General features: G+C 32.4%; 2 long non-coding RNA genes across 2 annotated transcripts; both read left to right on the top strand.

The window, feature by feature from the left end:
- The first annotated feature begins 77 nt into the window (after window positions 1–77).
- On the top strand, window positions 78–27,925 carry LOC127711714 (uncharacterized). Its single transcript, XR_007986861.1, has 3 exons — window positions 78–201; window positions 24,371–24,496; window positions 27,653–27,925. It is a non-coding gene; the product is annotated as an uncharacterized LOC127711714 (long non-coding RNA).
- On the top strand, window positions 10,627–12,447 carry LOC127711712 (uncharacterized). Its single transcript, XR_007986853.1, has 2 exons — window positions 10,627–11,472; window positions 12,328–12,447. It is a non-coding gene; the product is annotated as an uncharacterized LOC127711712 (long non-coding RNA).

Here is a 27,925-nt window from a genome sequence, read left to right as displayed (position 1 = left end):
ATTAATATTTATTATGACTTTTGTAATTTTTAGATAATATTTCCAAAGAAAGAGGCCCTTTACATAAATCCACCAGTTAAAAGTAAAACGACAAGAAATAAATTTGGACGGTAAAATCTTTCCATACATTTTTCATTGCCACTGCATGGTTTGTTTAGAATTTTTTGATTAACAACAACACATTAGAGTTAATAGAATGAGGTAAGTTGTTTTGATGAATTATAAAATCATAGAAATATCAGACCGCAGTTTTTTTTCAGATTTAGGACATGTCTGCAATCTTAATTTATTTTTTAAGGCACCCAAATAAACCTTTACATATACAAATCAAAATTCAATTATCAAGTGGGAAAAAAGGGTGTCCGTATGCAGGAATATTGATTATGAAAAAACTTTGATTGCATAACATGCCCCTGTCCAATTGTTGAAATCGAGGCTGCTCGATGGCTTAAATACTTAAACTAACTCTTATCACATAATTAAGATCTTTTAATATCGTTTATGTTCTAAATATTAAAGGGGTCCTAAACAAGAACTATGCATCATTTTCATCCGTTGTGACTACATATGTACCCAGAACATTCATATAAGAATATAACAAATACATATTAAACATTTTATGACTACCTATAAGAACAACAAAGATGTAGGATATACGTCAATAAGACAGCAATTAGACGACACTTATAACCTAAGGACAAATAGAGCTGAATTAATATATGTAGGACTCTAAAGTGCGATGGGGACGCTATAACGCGATGGTCACGCTAAAGTGCGATGGCCTAAGCTAAAGTGCGATGGTTTGATACGCTAAAGTGCGATGGTCTGTGCTATTCATTTGAACACGCTATAGTGCGTTTTTCCGCAAAAGTATCGACGTTAGCATCGTTAAACAGCATTATGACGAGAATGTTTGTCCAGATTAAGGGTTTTTATTATACAAGAGAAGAAAGATGAGAGAAACCAATGATCACAATCTGGAACATTTTTGGTCGTTGATAGCAGAGGTTAACTTAATTTGTAAAATTGTAAAAAAAGAAATTTAATCAAAACAGCTGGGGTGCCAAAAAAAGTCTTCTTTTTTACTTTCTAATTTAAAAATTCTATAAAAAAATTACAATATGGTTTGTTATTTCTGTTGAATAATGAATATACGTCAACTAGACAGCAACCTAACAGATGTGTTGTAGCATCATATGATTGCCAATAAGACAACTCTCTATCCAAGACATAATGTCATTAATGTATGCAACTTTAGGTTATAGTATGACCTTTAACACGTACCATTCAATTTGGCTTACACCGCATAGTATTCTATTAAGACCAAAGGGCCTCAAAACAAACAAACAAATATAAGGCCATCATCAACACACGATTCTATAAATAAGGAAAACATTAAGATATAACATACGATAACTCCTATGAGTTTCCTTAAGTGGAACATTATATGGTTTGGTAATTACATTTAAGGCTACATATAAATGCTGGATTCATATCCCATCTGTTTCCCATTTTTTCTTCTTTTTTTTTGGCACTGCAAATGAGCCAGTAAAAATGTCCTCCACACTCGTTGTGTATGTAAGATTTGACAATTTACTTATATGAAATATCGCGAATTGTAAAGAACCATAGAGACATATAAAAATAACGCGAATTGTAAAAAACCAAAGAGACATATATATGTAGGACTCTAAAGTCCGATGGTACTCTAAAGTGCGATGGTCACGCTAAAGTCCGATGGTCTACGCTAAAGTGCGATGGTGTCAGACGCTTAAGTGCGATGGTTTTTCTTTTTTAAGTGCGATCAGATAACACGATAAAGTCCGATGGTATGACACGATGGTATGACACGCTAAAGTCCGATGGTGAAACGGGAATGTGGTTTAGACAATGGTTTTCGTTTGTTGCTGAGTTCCTATTACCTTTTCGTTTATTGTTTTATTTATATATCAAGCCGTAGTCTTTCTCTTTTGAATTGTTTTACACTGGTCATTGTATAACCCTATATAGCTTATTATGAGTTATGGGCTAAGGCTTTACGTTGAAGGCCGTATGATTATTAGTTGCATACACGAACGACATTTGGGATTGGATGGATAGTTCATACTACATCTTCTTGGGAGCTACCATTTGATTTTTATGGGGAGGGGGGCTAGGATGGAATTTGAAAAAAGGCAGGCCAGGAGTTTTGAGTAAAGAAAGGCAGGATGACAATTTCTGTTAAAAAAAAGTCAGGATAAACCAATTATAAAAAAAAAGGCAGGACCGAATAGAGTGAAAAATAAGAAGGCAGGACAGAAATTACAACTAAAAAAGAATGCATCCATAAAAATGAAATGGTAGTTCCCTTAGTGGTAGTCGTTTGTTGGTATATTTCATATTTGCTGTTCGTTTATTGTTTTGTATTTAAATCAGGTTGTTATTTTTCTCGTTTGAATTGTTTTACATTGATTGTTTTGAGGCCCTTTGGTCTTAATAGAATACTATGATCCGCGTTAAAGGTCATACTATAACCTAAAGTTGAATACATTAATGACATAAGGGTTTGGCTACAGGGTTGTCGTATTGGCAATCATATGATGCTACAACACATCTGTTCGTTAGGTTGCTGTCTAGTTGACGTATATTCATTATTCAACAGAAATAACAAACCATATTGAATTTTTTTTAATAGAATTATTTAATTCGAAAGTAAAAAAGAAGACTTTTTTGGAACCCCAAGTAGTTTTGATTAAATTTATTTTTACAATTTTACAAATTAAGTTAACCTCTTCCAGCAACGACCAAAAATGTCCCAGATTCACGGTGATCATTTTTTTCTTTCTTCGTTCTTTTCTTGTGTAATAAAAACCCTTAATCTGGACAAACATTCTCGTCATAATGCTGTTTAACGTTGCTAACGTCGAAACTTTTGCGGAAAAACGCACTTTAGCGTGTTCAAATAAATAGCACATACCATCGCACTTTAGTGTATCAAACCATCGCACTTCAGCGTGAGCCATCACACTTTAGCGTGACCATCGCGTTTTAGCGTCCCCATCGCACTTTAGAGTCCTACATATATAAAGGTCATTGGTGTCTTTCAACAATAGGCATCTGCTTGCACAGAATGTTAGGAAGTTAGCAATATCCTTTAACTTTACGTTCCGCTATATAGATGATGTTCTCTCACTAAATAATACAAAATTTGGTGACTATGTTGAACGAATCTATCCCATCGAACTAGAAATAAAGGATACTACAGATACAGTTAAGTCTGCCTCATATCTTGACTTACATCTAGAAATTGATAATTAGGGTCAGTTGAAAACAAAACTTTACGACAAAAGAGATGATTTCAGCTTCCCAATTGTGAACTTTTCATTTCTATGTAACAACATTCCAGCAGCGCCTGCATACGGAGTATATATCTACCAATTGATACGATATTCCCGGGCTTGTATTTCCTATCATGATTTCCTTGATAGAGGATTGCTGCTCACAAGGAAGCTATTAAACCAAGAGTTCCAAAGGGTGAAGTTGAAATCATACCTTCGTAAATTTTACGGAAGCCATCACGAGTTGGTTGACCGTTATGGAATAACCGTTTCACAGATGATATCGGATATGTTACTTATGTCGTAACTACAATACCCTTCCCTTTTCACGAATGTGACCTACCAAATTAGACTATTTACCGGATTTGTAATAACACAAGCAACACGACGGGTGCCACATGTGGAGCAGGATCTGCTTACCCTTCCGGAGCACCTGAGATCACCCCCAGTTTTAGGTGGGGTTCGTGTTGCTTAGTCTTTAGTTTTCTATGTTGTGTCATCTGTACTATTATTTGTCTGTTTGTCTTTTTATTTTTGGCCATGGCGTTGTCAGTTTGTTTTCGATCTATGAGTTTGACTGTCCCTCTGGTATCTTTCGTCCCTCTTTTAAAGTGTTTAATGCCCTAATACTAGACGATGTATAAATAATTTTATTAACACTAAAGGAGTACTACAAAATGTATGCAATGTTAATTTTTTTTATAAAAATAGATCAGTGTTGTAATTCGCCGTTTCAGAATCTAATGAATTCTAGGCAATATTTTTAAAAGCGTACACCAACACGCTGGGATTGGCTAGCAACGTTCAAAACAATTGAAATTCAACCAATGACGTGATGTCGTTTTCATTTTGGGGTACGAACAATGAAACTCCCCAGAATGCAGATTCTGAAACGGCGAATTACTGTTCACACAAAATTTTGATATAACAAAATAATTTGGTATTCTGTCAGGCCTTATGAGTTTCGTCCTTTTACGGTCAATAAACATGAATAACAATTTGGACTTGTCAGTAGGCAGTACAGATGGTTAAACACCTGTCAAAAATTTGCAGTTATCAGTTTTCTGGAAAAGTTTAATAAATCTGATTGTTTATGCCTGGAAAAAAATGTATAATGCTTTAATTGCCCTTTTACAGGTCATTCAATGCTTCAATAATACATTAAGCTTACAGTTTTTTAAGGAAATAATGTGACATACTTCAACAATTTTACCATATAAACATGTAGATTGTCTGTTTACAAATCTTAGAATAATGCATAAAAATGAACTTCTCGCTGTACAAAGAACCTTTATACTACTCTTAGTGAGAGCGCTCAATCATGGTATATACGTGTCATTACACTGGGTTATACTGTCCATAACTTCAAATTTGTAGCACTGTTCCTTACTAAACAACTTGAAGCACCCACAAGAAAAGCCTTGCTCAGTAATTACACTAAATGTAGACGTGGTAAAAATATTCAGTACAAAGGTAATGGTACTGGTTGTCACTAAATTCACAAATCCTATGAAATAGATATACTGGTATGCTTAATATGTATTTTTGACACTAGAACAGACTTCCATCTCTCCATGATAAACAGGTTAACAAATGTATAGTTGCTTACAATGTACATCCATAATTTCAGTCCGCACTAAAAGGTTTACTAGGGTTTATAAAAATCCAGAATGATGTCATGATTGTCAGTAAGGAAAACATTGACATAGGTAAAAATCTAGAATTGATTACAATGATAAAGTACATGTATTTTATTTTTTCCAAAATAAACAGTGCATCAAATATCAATATGCCTGGAAACTTCCACAGGAAATTGATTTTAATTCCATCTTAAAAACATTTGTACATGTAATGTACATGTATGTTTGGTAAAATTCATTACATCTGATAATATAAATGCTTTGTTTGATGCCTGTTTGTATCAATTTATCCCAGCCTTGAAATAATTTTATACTTCAGAATTTCCTATTTGCAGGAACCCCCTCTACAGCTCATTAAAAATGAGAACTATTACCTGTTCCAACTGGTATAACTGTCGCGAAGAATTCTCTTATATCTATCAACTGCTTCAAAGTGATTCGCCTTTCAAGTTATCCAGATGCACAGAATTTGGGCATTTAGCTCTTTCTTTGATGTTCGTGATATACCAAGTACTGTTTTAAGATGAGTGCAGACTGTAAGATTTCCCATTTAATAATCAAAAACACCTCTAGTATGGCTTTTAATCCCTCATATTTTTAAACGCTCGAATAGAATTTCACACTGCGAGGAATTTTTATATGTGTTATCCGACAGACACAAATATGGACATTCATATTTCATAGATACAAAGATTTGATTAGTTAATTTGGCTGTACTTATTAAAAACGGTGTTTCACATCCTAAATTTTACGGTAATATTGTACTAAAAGCGCGGAAATCACTATGTGATCCGTGTACATGGTGTAAACTCATCGAACCTTTAAACAAACTTATTAGTAAAGGTTATCTTACCAATGTTATAATTAGATCTTTGAATATAGTTTACATTGGCACAAATATCGATTTTGTCATCAGCAAATTAAAACATAACTAAATTGTATTCTTTTCAAACGGGATGTATAAAGACACATCCACGTTCATTTTTTTCTATAAAGAGGTTAACTCCCAACTGTCCTACTGCCGGTCGATACATTTATGTTTGGCATTGCACAAGTCATGTCTTCTTTGACTGTCCATGCCGTTATAATACTAAATCCCTGGGATGTGTTTTAGTTGATTTTAGTCTCTGATGCATGATTTTTTATTATTAATTGTTTTTGGCTTTTAACTAGCTGTCAGTAACTGCGAGTACTCTGAAATCGTACTTTCTTGTTAATTTGACCTGTTGAGACTATTTGTAATGCCTTTTTGTTGTTTAATGTTTACTTATTCAGGGATATATCTCGTCTATATACCAGCTTTGATAAGTGTTGGGTATGACTATAAATTTTCACTTCTTGTACTATGAACAACAAAATTATTTATTTTGTAAAAAATATTTCCGTTCTCCATTTAAACTGTATACCTTACAACAAATTTATTTTCATTTACCTGTGTTTATTATTGTATTTGGCGGCTTTTTGTTCAAGGTTGTTGTAGTTTGTTTTTTTTTTAAATTGTTTAACATCTCACAGCGGTATACTACTGTTGCCTTTATTTATTCACCCCTTATTTTATTAATTTTTTTATTTACATTGTATCATAGATCAAATTTATTCGTTCAGTGTATGTTCACTTGTGTTAATATGTCTTTTGATTGAGTTAAGCCATTTCAATTGATATTTTATAGTGTGTCTTTCTATGTTGTGATGTTACACTATTGTTTCAGATAAGGGTGATGGTTGGTACCTATTAAAACGTTTAAACCCGCTGCATTTGTTTGCATCTGTCCTAAGTCAGGAATCTGATGTTCAGTAGTTGTCGTTTGTTGATGTGGTTCATAAGTGTTTCTCGTTTCTCGTTTTTTATATAGATTAGACTGTTGGTTTTCCCGTTTGAATGGTTTTACACTAGTCATTTTTGGGGCCCTTTATAGCTTGCTGTTCGGTGTGAGCCAAGGCTCCGAGTTGAGGACCGTACTTTGACCTATAATGGTTTACTTTTACAAATTGTGACTTGGATGGAGAGTTGTCTCATTGGCACTCATACCACATCTTCTTATATCTATATATGTTACGACTAGAAACAAATTTAATAAAGCTACACGTAATGCACAGTTTAACTACAAAAAAAGAAAAGGCCTTGAACTTTGTAATATTGCAAAAAGGGAACCTAGAAAGTTTTGGTCCGCCGAAAAACAGATCAAAATGTTTAGTTGAAAATGATGAGATGTTGAACTATTTCGAAAAGATTTTGGGATCGAACCCTCCAGAACTTTGTGATGAAGTTTTATATTTATTAAACAATACCGACTTTGGTGACATAAGTATTGATATTCTTGATTCCGAAATTACAGAAGATGAAATTAAAAAAGCTATACAGAAACTTAAAACAGGCAAAAGTTCGGGAAGTGACGATATAATTGGTGAAATGTTAGCTGCTAATTCTCTTTTCTTTGCGCCTATTTTTAAAATTCTTTTCAACTCTATGTTTGACAATGGAATATATCCAGATAATTGGACCGAATGTATAGTTATCCCTGTACCCAAAAGCGGTGACTTGTCGGACCCAAACAACTTCAGGCTGATAGTATTAGTAAGCATTCTTTCTAAGATATTTACTAGCATATTAACGGAGCGTTTGCTTTCATGGTCGGAAGACGAACAGAAATTAATAGACAATCAGTTTGGATTTCGTTCTGGTCGTTCAACTGTAGATGCCATTTTTACATTGCATGGAACTATAACACATGTATTAGTACACAAACTTCAGCTGTTTTGTGCCTTCTTGGACTTTCGTAAGGCTTTTGATAAGCTACACAGAAGAAACCGTTTTTATTTCAACGACAGAGAATTAGAAATTGTGAACTCCTATGTATACCTCGGTGTGCTGCTCCACTATAATGGAATTTTTTTGCAAACTCAAAAGCGTTGTCTTCACTTATAAATTCATTGAAACAAATGTATGTGACTACTGAACAACAGATTTTTCTATTTGATAGTATGGTTGGATCCGTTTTAAGTTATTGGGCTGAAATATGGGGTTTTCATCGTGCTGGTGATATAGAAGCACTGTGCGGGACAAAATTGCCATTCCAGAATTGGCAAATCTGACTTTGTTGTTTTACAAGATAACAAAAATATGTCCCAACATGTCACTGCTGTCACTGTTGTCACTACAGCTGATTAAAAGTACATTTCCCATGGGAATATTAGAAGTTCCCATGGGAAAATTTAAAGTTACCATGGGAAAACAAGAATACAAAAAGTTCCCATGGGAATTTAACTTTTCCGATGGGAACAGTTTATCTTCCCATGGGAACGATTGTTCTTCCCATAGGAACGATTTTTCTTCCCAGGGGAACATTTTTTCTTCCTATGGGAATAATTTTTCTTCCCATTCGAACAGATATTTTTACAACGGGAACATGTTTTCCTATTGATTGTTTTTCTCCTAGAAAAATTGAAATTTGTTGAAAATACAGAATTATTGCAGTGTGTAGGTTTTTTTTTACAAAATATCAATATGGTTTCGTATCTAAAGTTGCACTCAAAATACAACTTCCATAAAAGTCTGATTATCCAGTAAAATATGAAGTAATGACAAGTAAGTTTTTAAATTAAGTTGTGCTTGTGTGCTGTGATTACAAAATATTCTTTTTTCTATTATTGAACTTATTGGGAAATAGTTGAAAAATGTTTAAAACAACTTTTTTTTCCGGTGCGTAGAAATACCACAAATTTTGATTGTTTATACAAAATACAAGACCCATAAAACAAAAACACTATAACATGACATGGAGTAGTGATTTCTGTGACTTTTTTCTTACATATACACGTACATGTACCAAATGTACAAGTTTGTTACTTTTTACGTGAGTTTTTTTTTTTTGTGTGTGACTTCTTTCCGTTGACCTTATTTTTGTTTTGTTTTTTGTTTAAACATACGTAATTTCCAAAAGTAGCAAATGGGATTGAACACAAGTTATAACAACATTAGTGAAGTCCTCTCCCTTTACAAATATAATCACAAAATACATTAGATAAGGACGAAAAACAAAATAGAAATGCATGTACATGTAATACAGACTATAAACAAAAACGAAAAAACAATATAAGATTGTTGTAATCCCAGCAAACACACAACATTTTAAAAACATTTTTTAAATATCATATGGACGTCTCTCACAAAATATTTCAATAGGATATCATTTAAACATAAAAAAAATGTTTATTTTATTGTTTTTGAAATGTTTTATTTCTAACATTTAAGTAAAATGTTTTTACAACATTAACAAAATATTATTTGCTAATATCTTTTATTCATGTTCTCAAACATTCATTTTGTTCTAAAATATCCCGTAGATATTTTATGATATAAAAAAATAATATTTTCTTCAATTGGTATTTTTATATTTTAACAACATTTAAAGTAAATATTTTCCAAATATCCAAAAAAACATTCTGCAAAAAAATGTTTTACAGAAAATATAGTTTTGCTATTTGCATAAAATGTTTTATAACGTAAAATTAAAATGTTTCACATAAAACATCTGAAAAATATCAGCTAAATGTTTTCTATAAAATATTCTGCATACACATTACTTAATAGTTTTACTGATATTTTATTCAACATTTTACATGTTTTACGGATATAAAATAACATTTTATTTAAACTTTATTCAAAACCCCACAAACAACATTTTGTGGAAATAGCTCGTTTTTTTCAGGATAAGATATAGTACTACATTTCATCAATATCATGACAAGCAAGATACTACGGTTGAAATCCTTAATTGATATCTTGAAGATCCTTGAAGTCAGATTTTTATTCCTTCTTATATTAAAATTCAAAAGAGTCAACATTAAATTAAGCAATATTGTATTAATAAACAATCACCTTTCTTTAATGTTTATTCATTTCGTTCGTGTATATTTTAGAAATTAATAAATGAAAACTGTAACTGTACTAAGTTCAATTTTCGTATCGTTTATATGCCTTACGGAAAACCGACCTTTTCCGGAATCGACTTTTGTTTTATCACCGGAAATGATTTTGAAATTTGAATTTCGAAACGAAGACAGGATATCAACAAAGAGAGCCAAGAAAATTGTTTGTTACGCGATATATACTCACATGGTAAGAATGATTAATCTGTTAAGATGAAACTTGGGCATTCATTGTGTGTGTTCAATCATAATCGGAACCAAATTACATCTGTTTAACTTTCTGGAGTTGCGGATCAAGGTTTTGAATAAAGGGGGGCCCCTGCCCAAGGCAAGCAAACGTTTGGAGTGAAACTTGTAAATAGTCAATACATTTATCTTATAAGTAGCTCCATAAGGGGGTCGGGGCCCCTAAATCCGCCACTGTTCAAGCATCTATGTACACCAATTATGAATTTGTTCATGGATATAAAAAAATTATAAGGATATGTGGCTTGTGTGTTTGATTGCCAATACACCTTATCGCTATTTGTCCGCCATTACTGGCCATGGTCATCACAAAAGTTCCAGTAAAATGTTGACGTCATATTAGAAAATATTTGACACCACAATTGAAAGTAATACACCTTATTTGTATGTCGGTTAAAAGCTCATTATAGCTTATGTTGTCTTTGTTTGTATACCTTGCCGACCCTAAATAAAGCTTATTTATTTATATTTATTATTGCTAGTTGATTGCCATTACTGGACATCACACAACTGTCACAAGTTCCCTTAAAATTTTGACGTCATCATAAAAAATATCTGATGCCACAATGGAAAAGTGATTGTTGTTTGACGTCAAAAGTTCAAGCAGGATAGATTCTCGGGTCAAGCGGGAATAGCGATAAGGTGTATTATTGTATGACGTATGCTGACGTAAAAAGTTCAAGCTGGACAGATTTCCAAATACTGAAATAGCGATAAGGTGTATGAGACAGCTATCCACCAGAATTCAAATGACTTGGATAAAAGAAATTATAGGTCACTGTACGGCTTTCAAAACTGAGAAAACCAATGCCATATAGTCCACTTTGAAGCCTTGACAAACAAATGTTAATTTTTTCTCAACACAATTGAAACAAAACAACTAACTGCCTACATTAAATACACATTATGAAAAAGAAATTTGACAGACTTAAACCAACAACAACTTTTGCAATAAGCATGACTCAATACCTTGTTTCCGAGGCACACAAACAAGTTACAATAACACTAATATAAGCACCATTTGAATATGAAGATTTTTTTTCCTAGTAAAATCAGTGTATGTATGTATTTGCAAAACAGTAAATTCAATTTCCCTTAACAGCTTAATGAACATTACAAAGACTATGTAAGACTTCAGTACAAGCAAGATAATATAAACTGTTGCTTAAAATTATATTTATTGCTTCATACACACAATGTACATACAATGTATCTTTTATTTTTTAACAGGAGCTAAAAGAAAAGCCACAAAGGACAAGTTCAATATGCAGGTTTACAATTTGGAAGTGGCGCAGGTTCTTTGGAATGTCTACAACCTTTCAGGAGAATTTTTTTTTGAAGTAAGATTTTCATACAGAATTACTGTTATTCCATATTTAATTCAAATATTTAGCATAAACAATGCATTACATTCAAGATAAGATTAAGGGCATACAATACAGAAAAGATATCTGGATATTTGAATAAATTATTTTTTTTGTGACAAAAAAGAAACAAGTTGTTTATTTAAATCAATCTTTTAGTCCAACAGTGTGCTTTCATAAACAACATATTTGCTTTCCTTTGAAGTATTTCAAATACATATAAACAACTCATTTAATGACATCTGTGTGTTTCTCGGAAGTTATGTTATATTATTATCATCATTGCGAAAACAATGCGTAACACTTCGATAAGTTATTATGTGCCTATAGTATACTTCTAGGACTGTATCCTATGCCCTTAGATACAAATGACAAGTTATAAACTATGTCACTCTACAGAGTTTAACACTTAAAAAGGACAATAAGATGTTTAATGACATTATGTAGCAGGGCTTTTAAAGGCCCCTACATGATACAATGCATTTAATGAAAACTAAAAAAAACAAGAAAAACAACAGCCTGATTTATACAAAACAATAAAAGAAAAGAAAATATGATAGACAACAATCAACGAGTATAATAAAACAAGACTCTTGACTGGACACATATCTAGTCTATAAAGTTTTTTATGTGGTTTTTTTTTCAGCGTGGCATATTGCTTTCTCTTAACACGGTCAGCCATTTATCGTTCCCTTCCGACAGACTATCATCATTATTTGTTTCAAACCTTTAAAGGGGAGGGGATGTATATCCTTCAGGCAACGTGAATCGTTCTATAATATAGGAATGTGCAAGAAATTTATATATGAATGTAAGATTTTTTTTTTTCAGAAGCATGGCACAGCAAGAAAAAGATATAAGACACTACAAGACATTCCAAGTGATTTTGAATAAGACAATTGATTGACTTTTTCAATGTATTCTTAAATAAATCAAATAGTTGATGTAAAATGGTGTTTTGTTCTCATCTCTTCAGCCAATTATCAATGATTATTGACTTAAGATGTAACCCTATTAGAAGTGTATCGTTTTAGTTTAGAAAGAGAAGTTGTATTGAAAAATCTGAATTTGGGACACAAGTTTTAGTCAATGTAAATTGAACTTAAAAATGTGTATAATGTTTGCATAATGTCCAATGGCAAATATGTCATGCATGTTCAGGTTGACATATGCATGATGTTTATAAGATAGGTAATAAAAGTTGAGAGTGAAAAACTAAACATTATACCATTGTGGTTGGAATGTGGGCTTTCTTGCACTGTCTGTCGTCTGTCCACCTATATTTGTCGGATTTTGTCCAACAAATATTTTCATCACTGTTTTTCCCAAAACTGCTGATAAAGATGAGTTCATATTTAATGAGCTGCTTGATAGTGATGAACTGTGATGTGTGAACATTTTTGTATCTGACACCTGTTTCCTGTTTGCTTATACATTGTATTTCAAAAGTTGAATGTTCTGAAATTTTTCATTATTTTAATTAGTAATGCTGATGAACAGAATGACTTCATATTTGTTAAGTGGCTTGACCATGATGAGTTGTGTCTGCCATTTTGGATGTGTCAAAATTTGTAGATACTTCTTGTTTTTAGAGACTTTGAATTGTGAATTTCATATGCTTAGCAAAACAACTGATTTATTCTTGTTTGTATATAGAATTAATCACTGTGTATAAATTAATTTAACTAATGATTTGTTATTTAAAAAAGCAGGAAACTCAATCAAAAGTACAGACATTTTTATATTGATATGATCTAGATATCAACCAAAAACATCTTCTTAAAACATTTTGAAAACATTTTTAGGCACATTCTCACTTGCAAGAAAACATCCAAAAACATTTTTATAACATTATTTGATGTTCATGATGTTTTTCAAACGTTCAGAAAATATTTTTAGAAAATATATTTTAAAAGATTATCAAAATGTTTTATACGCCATTGTTTTTCACATTATCATGATATTTCTTTACAACATTTTAATTATATTATGCAAATATTTTAGAAAATATATTAGAAAACATTTTAGTGATATATATTCTACCATACATTTAATGTTTTTCTCACGTTTTTTTTGTGATATTTTCATGAAATTAGACACAACATTTTAAAAACATTTTAAAGATGTTTTTGTGTTTGCTGTGATATGGACTGGCGTGAAGTGTAAGAAAGTAGGAATGCAGAATTTAAGCTGATTTTGCAAGTCACAGACTTTTCAAACCAGTTCGCATTGGAAAAGATGAAAAAGAGAAAAGAGAACTTTCATTTGCTAACAAAGGTATCGATGGCGTCAACTTAGGCAATATCCTTCATCATTAATTAGTTCAGTCGAAAATACCTCCTTATTTTAAATATCAGTCTGTACCAATAATTTCTTATACCTATACCAAACCAATTGAAACTAAAATTTTCAATTACAAACACGTTTTGCAGGATCTCAACATTGACGACTTCAAGTCTAAACCTCCTGATTGCACCTGTGCTAGTTCCCAATTCACATATAATCCGGCTGGCCACGTTATTACCGGAGACCTCAACATTGTCAATAACACTTCCCTGCGAAATTTTTTATCCAAAGGTCCGAAATATCGTGAGCCTTAATCCATCAATTGAAAATACAACTTCAAAATACTGATGGATTCAGTCGAGGATTATGCCAGGCAATGGGCTAAACGCGAGAAAGAAGACGTAGATACTCTTTCCGAATGGATTAAGGATGTGAGGTCGTTGATACAAATTCGAATTAAGAAACTAAATGGGCATATCAATACCCACGCTACATCAATTTTTAAAGACCCAAATGTTGCAAAACACTTGTCCTACCTTCATGACAAATATGTTTTTGTCCCCGCAGATAAAGCCCCAAACAACATCGTTTTTGTGTGTAAATATCATTACATAAACTGCTTGATAAATGAATTAGGTATTGACAATTCACTTGGAAACTCAACATATATCCTCACGACACTTACCAAAGAGGAAATCCTGGATAATCATAGGTCTGTTCTATGTTCCTTTGGAATTTCAACCAAAGATGAAGAACTGGATCTTCCATCACTGTATTGGATACCTAAACTACATAAGTGTCCTTACAAACAACGGTATATTGCTGGGTCTTCCAAGTGCTCCACGAAACCTCTTTCTAAATTATTAACATCTATTTTATCAGCAATCAAAGCCGGGTTCCAAAGTTATTGTGAAACTGCCTATTCTAGAGGTGGCGTGAATCAGATGTGGATACTAACAAATTCCAAAGATCTTTTAGAGTACATACAATCTAAGACTCTCTCATCTTGCAATAGTATTAAAACAGTTGACTTTTCTACACTTTACACAAGTATTCCCCATTCCAAACTAAAAGACAAATTGAAAGAGTTGGTATTACTTTGTTTCATTAAAAAGAATGGCGAACGTAGATACAAGTATCTTGTCTTGGGGAGTGATAAATCCTACTTTGTAAAGAATCACTCTGATTCAAACAAAAAATTCTCTGAAACTGACATTATCAAGATGCTTGATTTCTTGATTGACAACATATTTGTTACGTTTTGAGGACGTGTTTTTCAACAGACTGTCGGAATTCCAATGGGAACCAATTGTGCCCCTCTTCTTGCGGATTTGTTTCTTTATTATTATGAGGCTGACTTCATACAGGAACTTCTTAGGAAGAAAGATAAGAAGTTAGCAATATCCTTTAACTCTACGTTCCGCTATATAGATGATGTTCTCTCACTAAATAATACAAAATTTGGTGACTATGTTGAACGAATCTATCCCATCGAACTAGAGATAAAGGATACTACAGATACAGTTAAGTCTGCCTCATCTCTTGACTTACATCTAGAAATTGACAATGAGGGTCGGTTGATAACAATACTTTACGACAAAAGAGATGATTTAAGCTTCCCAATTGTGAACTTTCCATTTCTATGTAGCAACAATCCAGCAGCACCTGCATACGGAGTATATATCTCCCAATTGATTCGATATTCCCGGGCTTGTGTTTCCTATCATGATTTCCTTGATAGAGGATTGCTGCTCACAAGGAAGCTATTAAATCAAGAGTTCCAAATGGTGAAGTTGAAATCATCCCTTCGTACATTTTACGGACGCCATCACGAGTTGGTTGACCGTTAAGGAATAACCGTTTCACAGATGATATCGGATATGTTCCTTATGACGTAACTACAATACCCTTCCCTTTTCACGAATGTGACTTACAGGATTTGTAATAGCATAAGCAACACGACGGGTGCCACATGTGGAGCAGGATCTGCTTACCCTTCCGGAGCACCTGAGATCACCCCAGTTTTTGGTGGGGTTCGTGTTGCTTAGTCTTTAGTTTTCTATGTTCTGTCATCTGTACTATTATTTGTCTGTTTGTCTTTTTATTTTTGGCCATGGCGTTGTCAGTTTGTTTTCGATCTATGAGTTTGACTGTCCCTCTGGTATCTTTCGTCCCTCTTTCATTATGTTTTCTATATGTGTATGCAATTTCCTTGTTGATACATTCTGTACATATTCCGGCTCGGAGTTTCATGTGTTAAAGCAATGCCGTGTGATGATTTTAACTTATTTTACACTGAATAATGTAAAGTGATGTGTATTCATATTCAATTAATTCACCAAAAGTGTATCACTATCAACGGTGGAGAATATTTTAGCGCATAGATAGGACATTTAGCAAAAAAAAGTCGGAAGTTTTAGCGCCAAAAAAAAAGTCCATTTACCGAAAAGAGAAATTATCAATGCCATTTTTAAGAATATTATTTATTCATTGTATAATAATGAATTTTAATATAGTATCATGATAGTACAATAAAACCCCCAAAACAGCAATACAAGTCTAAAAAGTTAAAGGGAAACTCCGCAAAAGAATGAAAAATTGATATCATGTTCATTTTATATAGAACAGCACAAATTCATAAATATTAACATTTTATTCTCCTAGATAAGAGCCCATCGATTTCAAATTCAAAATATCAATTCTCTACATTCTCTAATATTTTTAAATAATTATGATCTGTCATTTTTAAACTTTTTTTTTACTAACTTTATAAAACAAGTAAATATATGGGAATTAGTTTAGAGCTATTTCTTTTATGGATTCTCTCATAGTTTAAAGCCATAATTAACTAGCGATGTTCCGTGTAAAATTGTTTTCAATAATCTAATTTCTTCATATCTTTTTTTATCTTGGACTATTATACAATATAAGAAATTATTATGTCCCAGCTTTTATATAATGCCTTTATTTAATTCCCTAACTTGACCATCAGCATGGCTAAAGGAATTATTGCCAGAGGTACTGTGAGGTGACACTTCCAGGTATTCAAGCGATTTCCTGTCGGTTAAAAACTCTTATTACACGTAATGCAGGTTCACGCACCGCTTCACTGCTGAGCAGTGTACGCGGCCTGTAATTTGGAACTTTATATTTAAAAATTATCAGGTATAATATACATCATGTGTACATTTTTTTGTGTGTCTTGAGTCCAACAGTGATATACTATACATTACTAAACTCATACGTGTAGTCAAGTTTACTCTCACTTGTTTATGAATTACATTGCTGGTGTAATGAATGATATTTAATTCCAACCAAAGATTTGAAGAAGTAACAATTTATTTAGATATTTTCCATCGGTAAATTTTCAAAAATGTAAGTTTGTACTACTTGTCAATAATTATTGACATTTTAAAACATATAAATGTTTATTTCACAAAATGTACGCACTTGTCGATCGTTGGTTTATACAGATAGAAAGATACGGAACTATAGATAGTCACAATTCAAAATATGTATTTTGAAAATAAAAAAAAAACCTCCATGGCAGAACCGATCTGATTTAAATTCAGGGCCCGTATGCATAAAGGTAATCAAGTTAAGATTTGTTCCGAACGGGCGGATTTTTCTACTACATATTATACGATAAATTAATACTATACGATTGGATATCGTAACTTAAGTGGTTTTATGCAGATCTATACATTGTATCTAACTTGCTTTGCTTCGTCGAAGTTATGAATATAGAAAAATCACAGTTTTATATTTCAATTAAAACGTTCTAGAACAGTTTAAGAAATTCGTCATCACAATTGTTAGTTATATTGCATAACTATAATGTGAACCTTGTGAAATAGCATGTGAAATTCCAACTAAGCGTGAATACTTTGGAAAAGCGACGGTTCTATTAATACCTAATGTCAATTTCAAGTTCTGTTTCGACATGCATTGTAATATATGTCACTAGACGTTAAAATTCCATCATCACTATCGTCTTCCTCAAATATTGCTGTTGGTTTCTTTTCTTTACATGTACGTGTATACACTCCAAGTTATTCTTATGTTATCTCATTTAGAAATTTAATGCAAAGGGAATTTTAAAGATGAAAATCCAATGGGCTGACATAGTTCGATAATGCTTCAAATTAAATATAAACTGAGAATATATATATAACTGCCATATTCCGAATCCCTGACTTCAGCGGTTCATGTGTGTAAAAGAAGAAAAGATAACAATGATCGGTATCTGAGTGAATCTACGTCTCAATCAAGCTTCATAAAGTTATTTCAGAATATTCAAGATTTACGACTTTTCTTGAATAAAAAGATGTGGGCTATGAATGCCAATGAAATAAACTATGCAGCAGAGACCAAATTAGCCCAGCTAATTTGTGTGAACTATAACAACTGAAACCGTAATTCCGCTGTAGTGCACGTCGATCGTATCTGTTATAACAGGAAGTTGCATGGTAACCATACTACCTTACTAAGTTCAAAAGTACATAACAACCCTATCTTTGAGCATTATACGCTCAGGAACATACATTTTACTATTTTGCATGGATTGTTAGCAAATGCTACTGTTCAACTGTAGTCCTAAACCAAAGCGTTTTTTTTTTTTTAATCTGACAAGCTTAATTTCGGATTAAATTATCATACAAGTACGGAGGCTAGGATTTATAATTCGGGTAGTCTGGCTGACTTCGTGTCATACCCCCGATCCGTATTCATTATTTTTTACATAAATCATTTAAATTTTAGATCCTTCAGTTTGCATATAAATATCATATTTAAATTTCGTTTACAAACTTTACATACTAGAGACGAATAGTAACGTATGGCTTAGTACAACATGCAGATATTTACCTATCGTCGACAGAGATATGACAACGAGACATTGATACTACAGATTCTAAAATCCTTCGGTTTGCATAAAAAAAAAGATTATTATTCGAAACATGATTTTGAATTTACTCCAATCAAACAAAAACAAAAAACGTATGGCTAAGTATACCATACAGGCATTTAGATATATTGAGGGACCATTTATAACACCTCATATAAAAACAAACACTCTTTTCAGAAGAAAACACACATGTGAATAACATTTTATTTGATGTCACCAATTGTAAATTAAGTAAAATGAAACAATAACTGACTATACCAACACAGACTTTTGTTGTATGTTTATACAAACCGAAACCACTACTACATGAGGGGGTTGACATGGTCAAATTTACAAAATTGTGTTTCAGAGAACCAATGCACCAAATTAATTTTATAGGATTTAGTTTTACATTTAAACCTGTTCAAGGAATGTATTACTGGACAAGAACAATTTAAATGTAAGACAAAATCGGCTTTCAACACGAATTTTTTTCAAACAATAGTACCAAGCATGTGACAAAATGACGGGTATGTAACAGAGGTAACGCAATTGCAGATGGATTGGTGGATAATTACCGTGTGTTTAACGCATAGTGGCAAGTATTTCATGCATATTCAGGATCAAACTAAGTTGGGCAGACGACAAAAGCGAAATGGTGACAAATTCATTGTTCAAAATTTATTTCCAAGTGTTACTTAGGAATTCATATATATATATATGTACATGTATATATATCATGGAAATAAATTGTACTATTACTTATTGAAAGACACTTTAAAAAGATCAAACCCGCTAAAAGAAAATAAACCCGGCGAAAGAAACTTTGAAAGATTGCTGAAATAAATGAAATGTAAAAATAAAAAATAAAAAAATTACACAAACAACTTTAAACTTTCAATATTATGAAAATAATGCTGATTTCTTCCTGGCCAGATTTGATTAGAGTAAATAATCACAAAACGTTTCTTGAAATATAGCGAAGAACTTTTTTTTTAATTTCGATTTATCAAGTTGAATACCTTGTGCGATCTATGGAAATACTCCTGGTTGTTGAATTTGGGTTTGGCTGACCTCAAAGGATATTACGTTTTAAAACAATAATTTAAATGAAATATACAATTATTTTACTCTGAGGGGGGGAGGGGGGAATTCATTGGCCCTAATTTTTTTACGACAATATAGGCTTATAAGATAAAAAAAACTTATTAAGCAAGTCTGCCCAAAAATGATTGATATTTCAAAGAAAGATTTATAGTGTGTGTATAGTAAACTTAAACGAGAATGCGTATAGATGTCTCTGCTTATACGTACAACAGTCACAAATCACTTCTAAATATAAAAAATCAACGATGTAACATTAATGCATTACTGTTTTATCGAAAGTGATTGAGATGCGCTAATTGCGTAATTCACTTATTTATTTTTCAAAACACATTATAGTTAATATGCATCCTTCTATTAAAGTTTTGTTTTTCTTTAACACTTTAAGACCGTATCTCGGGGGCACTGCTGAAATAATATTTCAAAAAGCAAATTTAAACTTCCATTTTTAAAACTTGTATATCAGATAAATTTGACCAATAAGACTAGAGGAGGGACGACACTCTGCACACGGCACGCAGATTTGTCTTATATTATCGATCGGTCGCAGTGATAAATGCCGACCGTGCGAGGGCTGTATAGCCAGTCAATGTCGTTAAACACCACCATCATCATAATAATGTGTCTTTTGTTACAAGCCCGTTATGGTGTGAACATCACCTGGACACTCGAAATTTGTTGAATGAGAATCAGATTATAAACATTAGCAGTAATATACAGTTGTAATTATCATACAATATACATGTATATATAATAAACGAATTTGGTAATTGTCTTTTGCTGCTGGGAATATTTATATTATCTGACCAATACTACAATAAACATTGGTCACGCACGACATATTCCGATGTATGACATGTGCGGTTACAATGTCATAGCCAGTTTTCACGCATCAGCGCACACAGGTTTGTCGAACAGGCTAGTTCATTGGAGGAAAGTTACCAATAACCCGCCTACCTTAAACTAATTTGCATGCACACGTATAAAAATTGCGGTTTTTATCCAACGCAATCATAGGTTTGAACGTTGTTTTCAATTTAGACTTGTTTATATTTTTTCGTTTGGGCTTGTATTATATTTTCCTTCGGGTTTATATGATCCGTTCATCCTATTTCTAATATTTCGACTCTTCAAAATTCAAGAGTCTATCCCAAATTGAGGTAAATTATATGACCTTCCAAATACCGTTTCGATCCCTAACATCACTGAAGAGACATTAATTGTCGAAATCCGGATATGGTGTACTAATTTTTGCACCTTTTGTTTGCGGTATACTATCTTTTCCGCAAGTTTATTGTTTTCTGTTTGGTATTAAATTTATGAATTTTAAAAGATCCATTTTGTAACATCTTGTGATCCGTTTGTTTGGCAATCGCCAATGGCAGTCAGCAGGGTTTAAGAACATCTGTTGTTCGACCTGTTAGTCAAATGCATTTTGTTAAAATATACTTTTTCACTTTTTTGGTCTTTCGGAAAATGTTGTTTGTGCTGTATTTAGACCCCTCTATCAAGAAATTTGTTTTGCATGCACACGTATAAAAATTGCGGTTTTTATCCAACGCAATCATAGGTTTGAACGTTGTTTTCAATTTAGACTTGTTTATATTTTTTCGTTTGGGCTTGTATTATATTTTCCTTCGGGTTTATATGATCCGTTCATCCTATTTCTAATATTTCGACTCTTCAAAATTCAAGAGTCTATCCCAAATTGAGGTAAATTATATGACCTTCCAAATACCGTTTCGATCCCTAACATCACTGAAGAGACATTAATTGTCGAAATCCGGATATGGTGTTCTAATTTTTGCACCTTTTGTTTGCGGTATACTATCTTTTCCGCAAGTTTATTGTTTTCTGTTTGGTATTAAATTTATGAATTTTAAAAGATCCATTTTGTAACATCTTGTGATCCGTTTGTTTGGCAATCGCCAATGGCAGTCAGCAGGGTTTAAGAACATCTGTTGTTCGACCTGTTAGTCAAATGCATTTTGTTAAAATATACTTTTTCACTTTTTTGGTCTTTCGGAAAATGTTGTTTGTGCTGTATTTAGACCCCTCTATCAAGAAATTTGTTTTGCATGCACACGTATAAAAATTGCGGTTTTTATCCAACGCAATCATAGGTTTGAACGTTGTTTTCAATTTAGACTTGTTTATATTTTTTCGTTTGGGCTTGTATTATATTTTCCTTCGGGTTTATATGATCCGTTCATCCTATTTCTAATATTTCGACTCTTCAAAATTCAAGAGTCTATCCCAAATTGAGGTAAATTATATGGCCTTCCAAATACCGTTTCGATCCCTAACATCACTGTAGAGACATTAATTGTCGAAATCCGGATATGGTGTACTAATTTTTGCACCTTTTGTTTGCGGTATACTATCTTTTCCGCAAGTTTATTGTTTTCTGTTTGGTATTAAATTTATAAATTTTAAAAGATCCATTTTGTAACATCTTGTGATCCGTTTATTTGGCAATCGCCAATGGCAGTCAGCAGGGTTTAAGAACATCTGTTGTTCGACCTGTTAGTCAAATGCGTTTTGTTAAAATATACTTTTTCACTTTTTTGGTCTTTTGGAAAATGTTGTTTGTGCTGTATTTAGACCCCTCTATCAAGAAATTTGTTTTGCATGCACACGTATAAAAATTGCGGTTTTTATCCAACGCAATCATAGGTTTGAACGTTGTTTTCAATTTAGACTTGTTTATATTTTTTCGTTTGGGCTTGTATTATATTTTCTTTCGGGTTTATATGATCCGTTCATCCTATTTCTAATATTTCGACTCTTCAAAATTCAAGAGTCTATCCCAAATTGAGGTAAATTATATGGCCTTCCAAATAACGTTTCGATCCCTAACATCACTGAAGAGACATTAATTGTCGAAATCCGGATATGGTGTACTAATTTTTGCACCTTTTGTTTGCGGTATACTATCTTTTCCGCAAGTTTATTGTTTTCTGTTTGGTATTAAATTTATAAATTTTAAAAGATCCATTTTGTAACATCTTGTGATCCGTTTATTTGGCAATCGCCAATGGCAGTCAGCAGGATTTAAGAACATCTGTTGTTCGACCTGTTAGTCAAATGCATTTTGTTAAAATATACTTTTTCACTTTTTTGGTCTTTTGGAAAATGTTGTTTGTGCTGTTTTTAGACCCCTCTATCAAGAAATTTGTTTTGCATGCACACGTATAAAAATTGCGGTTTTTATCCAACGCAATCATAGGTTTGAACGTTGTTTTCAATTTAGACTTGTTTATATTTTTTCGTTTGGGCTTGTATTATATTTTCTTTCGGGTTTATATGATCCGTTCATCCTATTTCTAATATTTCGACTCTTCAAAATTCAAGAGTCTATCCCAAATTGAGGTAAATTATATGGCCTTCCAAATAACGTTTCGATCCCTAACATCACTGAAGAGACATTAATTGTCGAAATCCGGATATGGTGTACTAATTTTTGCACCTTTTGTTTGCGGTATACTATCTTTTCCGCAAGTTTATTGTTTTCTGTTTGGTATTAAATTTATGAATTTTAAAAGATCCATTTTGTAACATCTTGTGATCCGTTTATTTGGCAATCGCCAATGGCAGTCAGCAGGGTTTAAGAACATCTGTTGTTCGACCTGTTAGTCTAATGCGTTTTGTTAAAATATACTTTTTCACTTTTTTGGTCTTTTGGAAAATGTTGTTTGTGCTGTTTTTAGACCCCTCTATCAAGAAATTTGTTTTGCATGCACACGTATTAAAATTGCGGTTTTTATCCAACGCAATCATAGGTTTGAACGTTGTTTTCAATTTAGACTTGTATATCTATATATACCCCATATTCTTTGTTTTTCTACTATCTTACCTCCTATACATTTTTAGGAATATCATTGGTTAAAAGCGAACATGCGGATACTAGTGTATTTAATATTCGGTCACAAGGCGTGGTTTATTTCAATACACCGTGGTTAGTAGCAGTGTTACGTCCCTTTATAAAAACATCATAACGTTGACGAAAAATCTGAAACATTTTGCCCAGACAACAGACGAAGAAATTGATGACAAACGATTGAAAATAAATGCAGGAAACACATAAGAAGCTAACAAATTGTTAGTGTTGGTACTTGTTTTTGTATAGACCATATAAGTTCTAATATTGAAGACTTGATTACTATAATATGCCACTAGTCTAAATTTCACAAGTTAAGATAGTCTGTAAGATAAATTCGTTACACAGTTTGCTAGTGACCTAATACAATATATACGGGGTCAGTAAATTCCATATGGGGTTCGAGCTTTGCTCTCTACCCTTATGGAATTAAATGACTCCGTATATATTGTATTAGGTCACTAGCACATTGTGTAACAAATAATATTGGAGTGCTAATAGGAAAAGTTTACTAATTTTAAATCATTTGTACTATATTTATGTTTTTATTTTGATTTATTCGGTGTTCCTGTTTTTTTTTCTATTTTAAAGAACAGTAGTAAAGTTTTTCGTATTGTAATTCACTCATTGATACCATTATGTGTAATTGGTTTATCATTTATTAATTAGTTTTGATTGTTTTTTTTTAAAGAAATATATGTATAAGAATTCGTTTTTAGATGCCATCAAAGTCACAAGTTCACCAGCGGTTCGTAAATGAACCAATTGGACCAAAGTCAGTAACTGCTATTCCACAAATAGGACCACAAACAGCCGTGTATTTCAATATATATAACATATATCTGGTATGTTTATCTAACTTTTTGATGTTGTATGTGTAAAAGAGAGGCAAAGGATACCGAAGGGACATGTATTCAAACTCATAAGTCGAAAAAAAAAAAAAAAAAACAAAGACCAACAGACAAACAACTATACACAAAACACAACACAGAACACTAAAGACAGAGCAACACGAACCCACCCAAAAACAGGGGTGATCTCAGGTGCTCCATAGGACATGAATATCAATTGTATCTGCTAAATCCCAAATGAGTGAAATTAAAACAACTGAATGCACAATTCAAATAATGAAAATGACTTCCATAAATGTAAATATATGATATAATGCATACAAAGTTAAATAGTGGACAGGGTTAACATATTTGGAAGCCTTTTAAGGACTAGTATCGTACACTTTTTAGTTCTTGTAGTGTTGTTTATCTTTATATAGTTATTTTAAAATTGGCCCAACCTAACACAAAAAATGTTTCGTTGTTGTTGGTGTAAAGCTTTTTTGTAAGCAGCAACCCTCCATCGAAATCCTGACACAAAATGCAAATTCTGGAATAAAGCGTCATCTTTGGAATATATACTCAGTATGAAGACTCTGATGGGAAGTTGCATACCACATTTTTAGACGCAGTCAGTATAATTTCGGTTTGTGACCCATTTAAAAAAGACGCTTAACTATGGTAACGGCATGCATGATGTCACAAATCCTTATTCTGATTGGACAAAATAACGGAATTGAACAAAACCCATTGGCAACAAAAAACGATATATGCTACAAACATAAAAATGAAATTATCCAGATGAATTAAAATAAATCTAGGTAAAGAAGGTGTCATTATCACCACTGTCAAATTGTTTGGATTTTGTAGACTTAGATTTTAATACATGAGAAGGTAAATATGACTGACAGGTTCATTAGATCTACCAGCTCAATATTAGGCTATTAATTGCTCGTCGAGTGCTTTGAATATATCTTATCGACTTAAGTTTCTAATGCGTAATAATAATCTCAAAGAGTACAAAATATTATACTTCAAATAAAGATTGTCAAAATACATATATTGCAAATTTAATTATTTGCCTTTGGCGTCGGTCCGTCCGTCCCCGATATACACACCGAAATAGGTTGTATCTCTAATTGTTAAAGTTGTTCTAGACATATAGTTATAATTGACACTTCTTCATGGACCTTAACTGTTTCAAGTTTGTTATTCATTACAGATGTGTAAACTACTGATATCTTTATGTGTATGTCTATTTCATAGCTATAGGTACTTCTTTATCTCTGAAAAATACCTATATATATACATTTAATTAAGTACCATGCAGTATATTTTTTAATTCTTTAGAGAAAAGCGCAGATCGTCAAATTTTAGAATCGTCAGCCTTTTGCCGTCAAATTGTGTGCTTTTTTTTTTAAGTATGATGAAAAAAATAGATTGAAATTAAGTTTTCCATGGTTTGGTCACTTTGCAAACCTTTATGACACCAATGGAAGTGTAGTCAAAAGAATATATTTTTATAGTGCAAATATGCATTTCAGATTGAAACAAATTGAATACGGTACAACCTATACCTTAATGTCACCTAGGGGAACAGCGTAAATTGACCTTATGATATAAATGACCTTGTAAGATATGTTCAGAATGATAACCAATTCAGCGGGAAGAACCTGCCTAGACAAGTATTCGTCTAATAGAGATTAATATGTTTGACTGTGATAAGTGATGACCCTTAAAATTTGACTGTAAGTAGTCAAGACCGATCAAAATTAATTGAGATCACAGTGGAGTTTTCATTCAGGTCTACACATTCAAAAGATGGAAGCCTAGATGTATAACCAAGAAGCTAGAATATTATCCGAGAAGCCCAATGTTAGTAAAAGTTTCATAAGTTAGCTCTGCAAATTCCTGTTCTTCCTTGCACTCATGATTATGCATATTTTTTTATATACTTTTGACCATTTCAGAGTGATTTGTTAGACATATGTCTTTTTATGTGGGCAAAATCTGTTTACCAATCTGCAGCACAGGTCTGCCAGATATTTATGGGGGTCGTGTTGCCCGGTCATTCGTTTTCTATGTAATGTTTGGTTGACTTTTCAATTGTATGACTTCTAGACGCTTTGCGTTTTTTTTTTTTTTTTTGCGATTGCCTTGTCTGTTTCTCTTCGGCTTATGAGTTTTTATTACCTCTGTGACATCTTCCTTCTCTCTTTTTTGTAAATCGAGACCAGCGATTGGATTTTTTTTCTGATCATTTTAAGATATAGATAATCTTTAACATTAACGTAATCTTAACGACATTTTAAGTTGCAAAATCAATTTATTATATTATTTTTTGTATATTCTAACTTATTTAATTTGTTCAGAATGCATCACATGTTCAACTCTATTTTCAAAGGTAGACTGTAAACGTTAGATAGAAAAGTGATATTGCATAGTTATTTTTAGTATATCTTTTAATTGAAATCTAAAAACCTCAATCCTTTGTGACACAATTATAACAACCAATCAAATGAATGTCTGCTCTATTTCAGGTGCCTTGAAAATGATAATATAACAATTGCATGTATCCTTTGTAGAAGATTGTTACGAGGATATGTCAACCTAAAGAAGGATATCGACCTTATACTTCGTCTTCAAACGACATACTTCTTTCAGGTAGATATATCCTCGTATCGACCTCATACAAAGGCTGTAATTGTATAATATTTCTGCTTTGTAAAGCGGAAAGTTTATAGTACGGAGAAGCACTCCGAATGTACGTTCGTCCTTCAGTCCCATTTTTCTATCTTCAATATCTTCTGACCTATCTGAAAGTATATATAAAAAAGTTTTCAGAGAATTTTATGCACATAGTTAAACTTTTAACCTCTTATTTCATTACTTCATATGAACGAACTTTTGTGGTTTCTTAGCGATGACATGGACTTCTTCATATCGGAACACTATAATACACATTTGCACCCGCTTACTCATCTAAATTCGTTGTAAAATGAAATAAATCTTCTTCAGAATTTTGACCATAAAATGCCATTTTGCGCATTGCATAAGTCGGTTTATAAGAAAAGATACTACAGACTGTGTGTATCTTTTATCCCTTATATCTAATATAGAATAAAACTGACTTATTCATTATTACGTGACAATATCTTATGATTTTTGTAGGCATCACAAATACTCGGGTATTTTCTATTTATACAACGAGATGCGGGGAACTTCATGCAATGGTTATCACGTCACGGATGTAATAATGGACAACAGAAAGCTATTTATGACGCAATGCAAGAATATGTACAGCAACATTTGTTTTAATATTAAAACATTATTAGGGTGTTTTATATACTGACCGACTAGAAAACGCAACACTAGATTATTCTTTTTAATTCTCATTTTCAAATATGCTATTTTTGTTAAACAAATATATGAAGTTCAAAAACA

Source organism: Mytilus californianus, unplaced genomic scaffold (assembly GCF_021869535.1).
Source record: "Mytilus californianus isolate M0D057914Y unplaced genomic scaffold, xbMytCali1.0.p SCAF_8, whole genome shotgun sequence".
NCBI classification, from domain to species: Eukaryota; Metazoa; Mollusca; class Bivalvia; order Mytilida; family Mytilidae; genus Mytilus; species Mytilus californianus.
The sequence above is the reverse complement of the archived record's forward strand: the minus strand, read 5'-3'. Positions and strand labels throughout refer to the sequence as shown.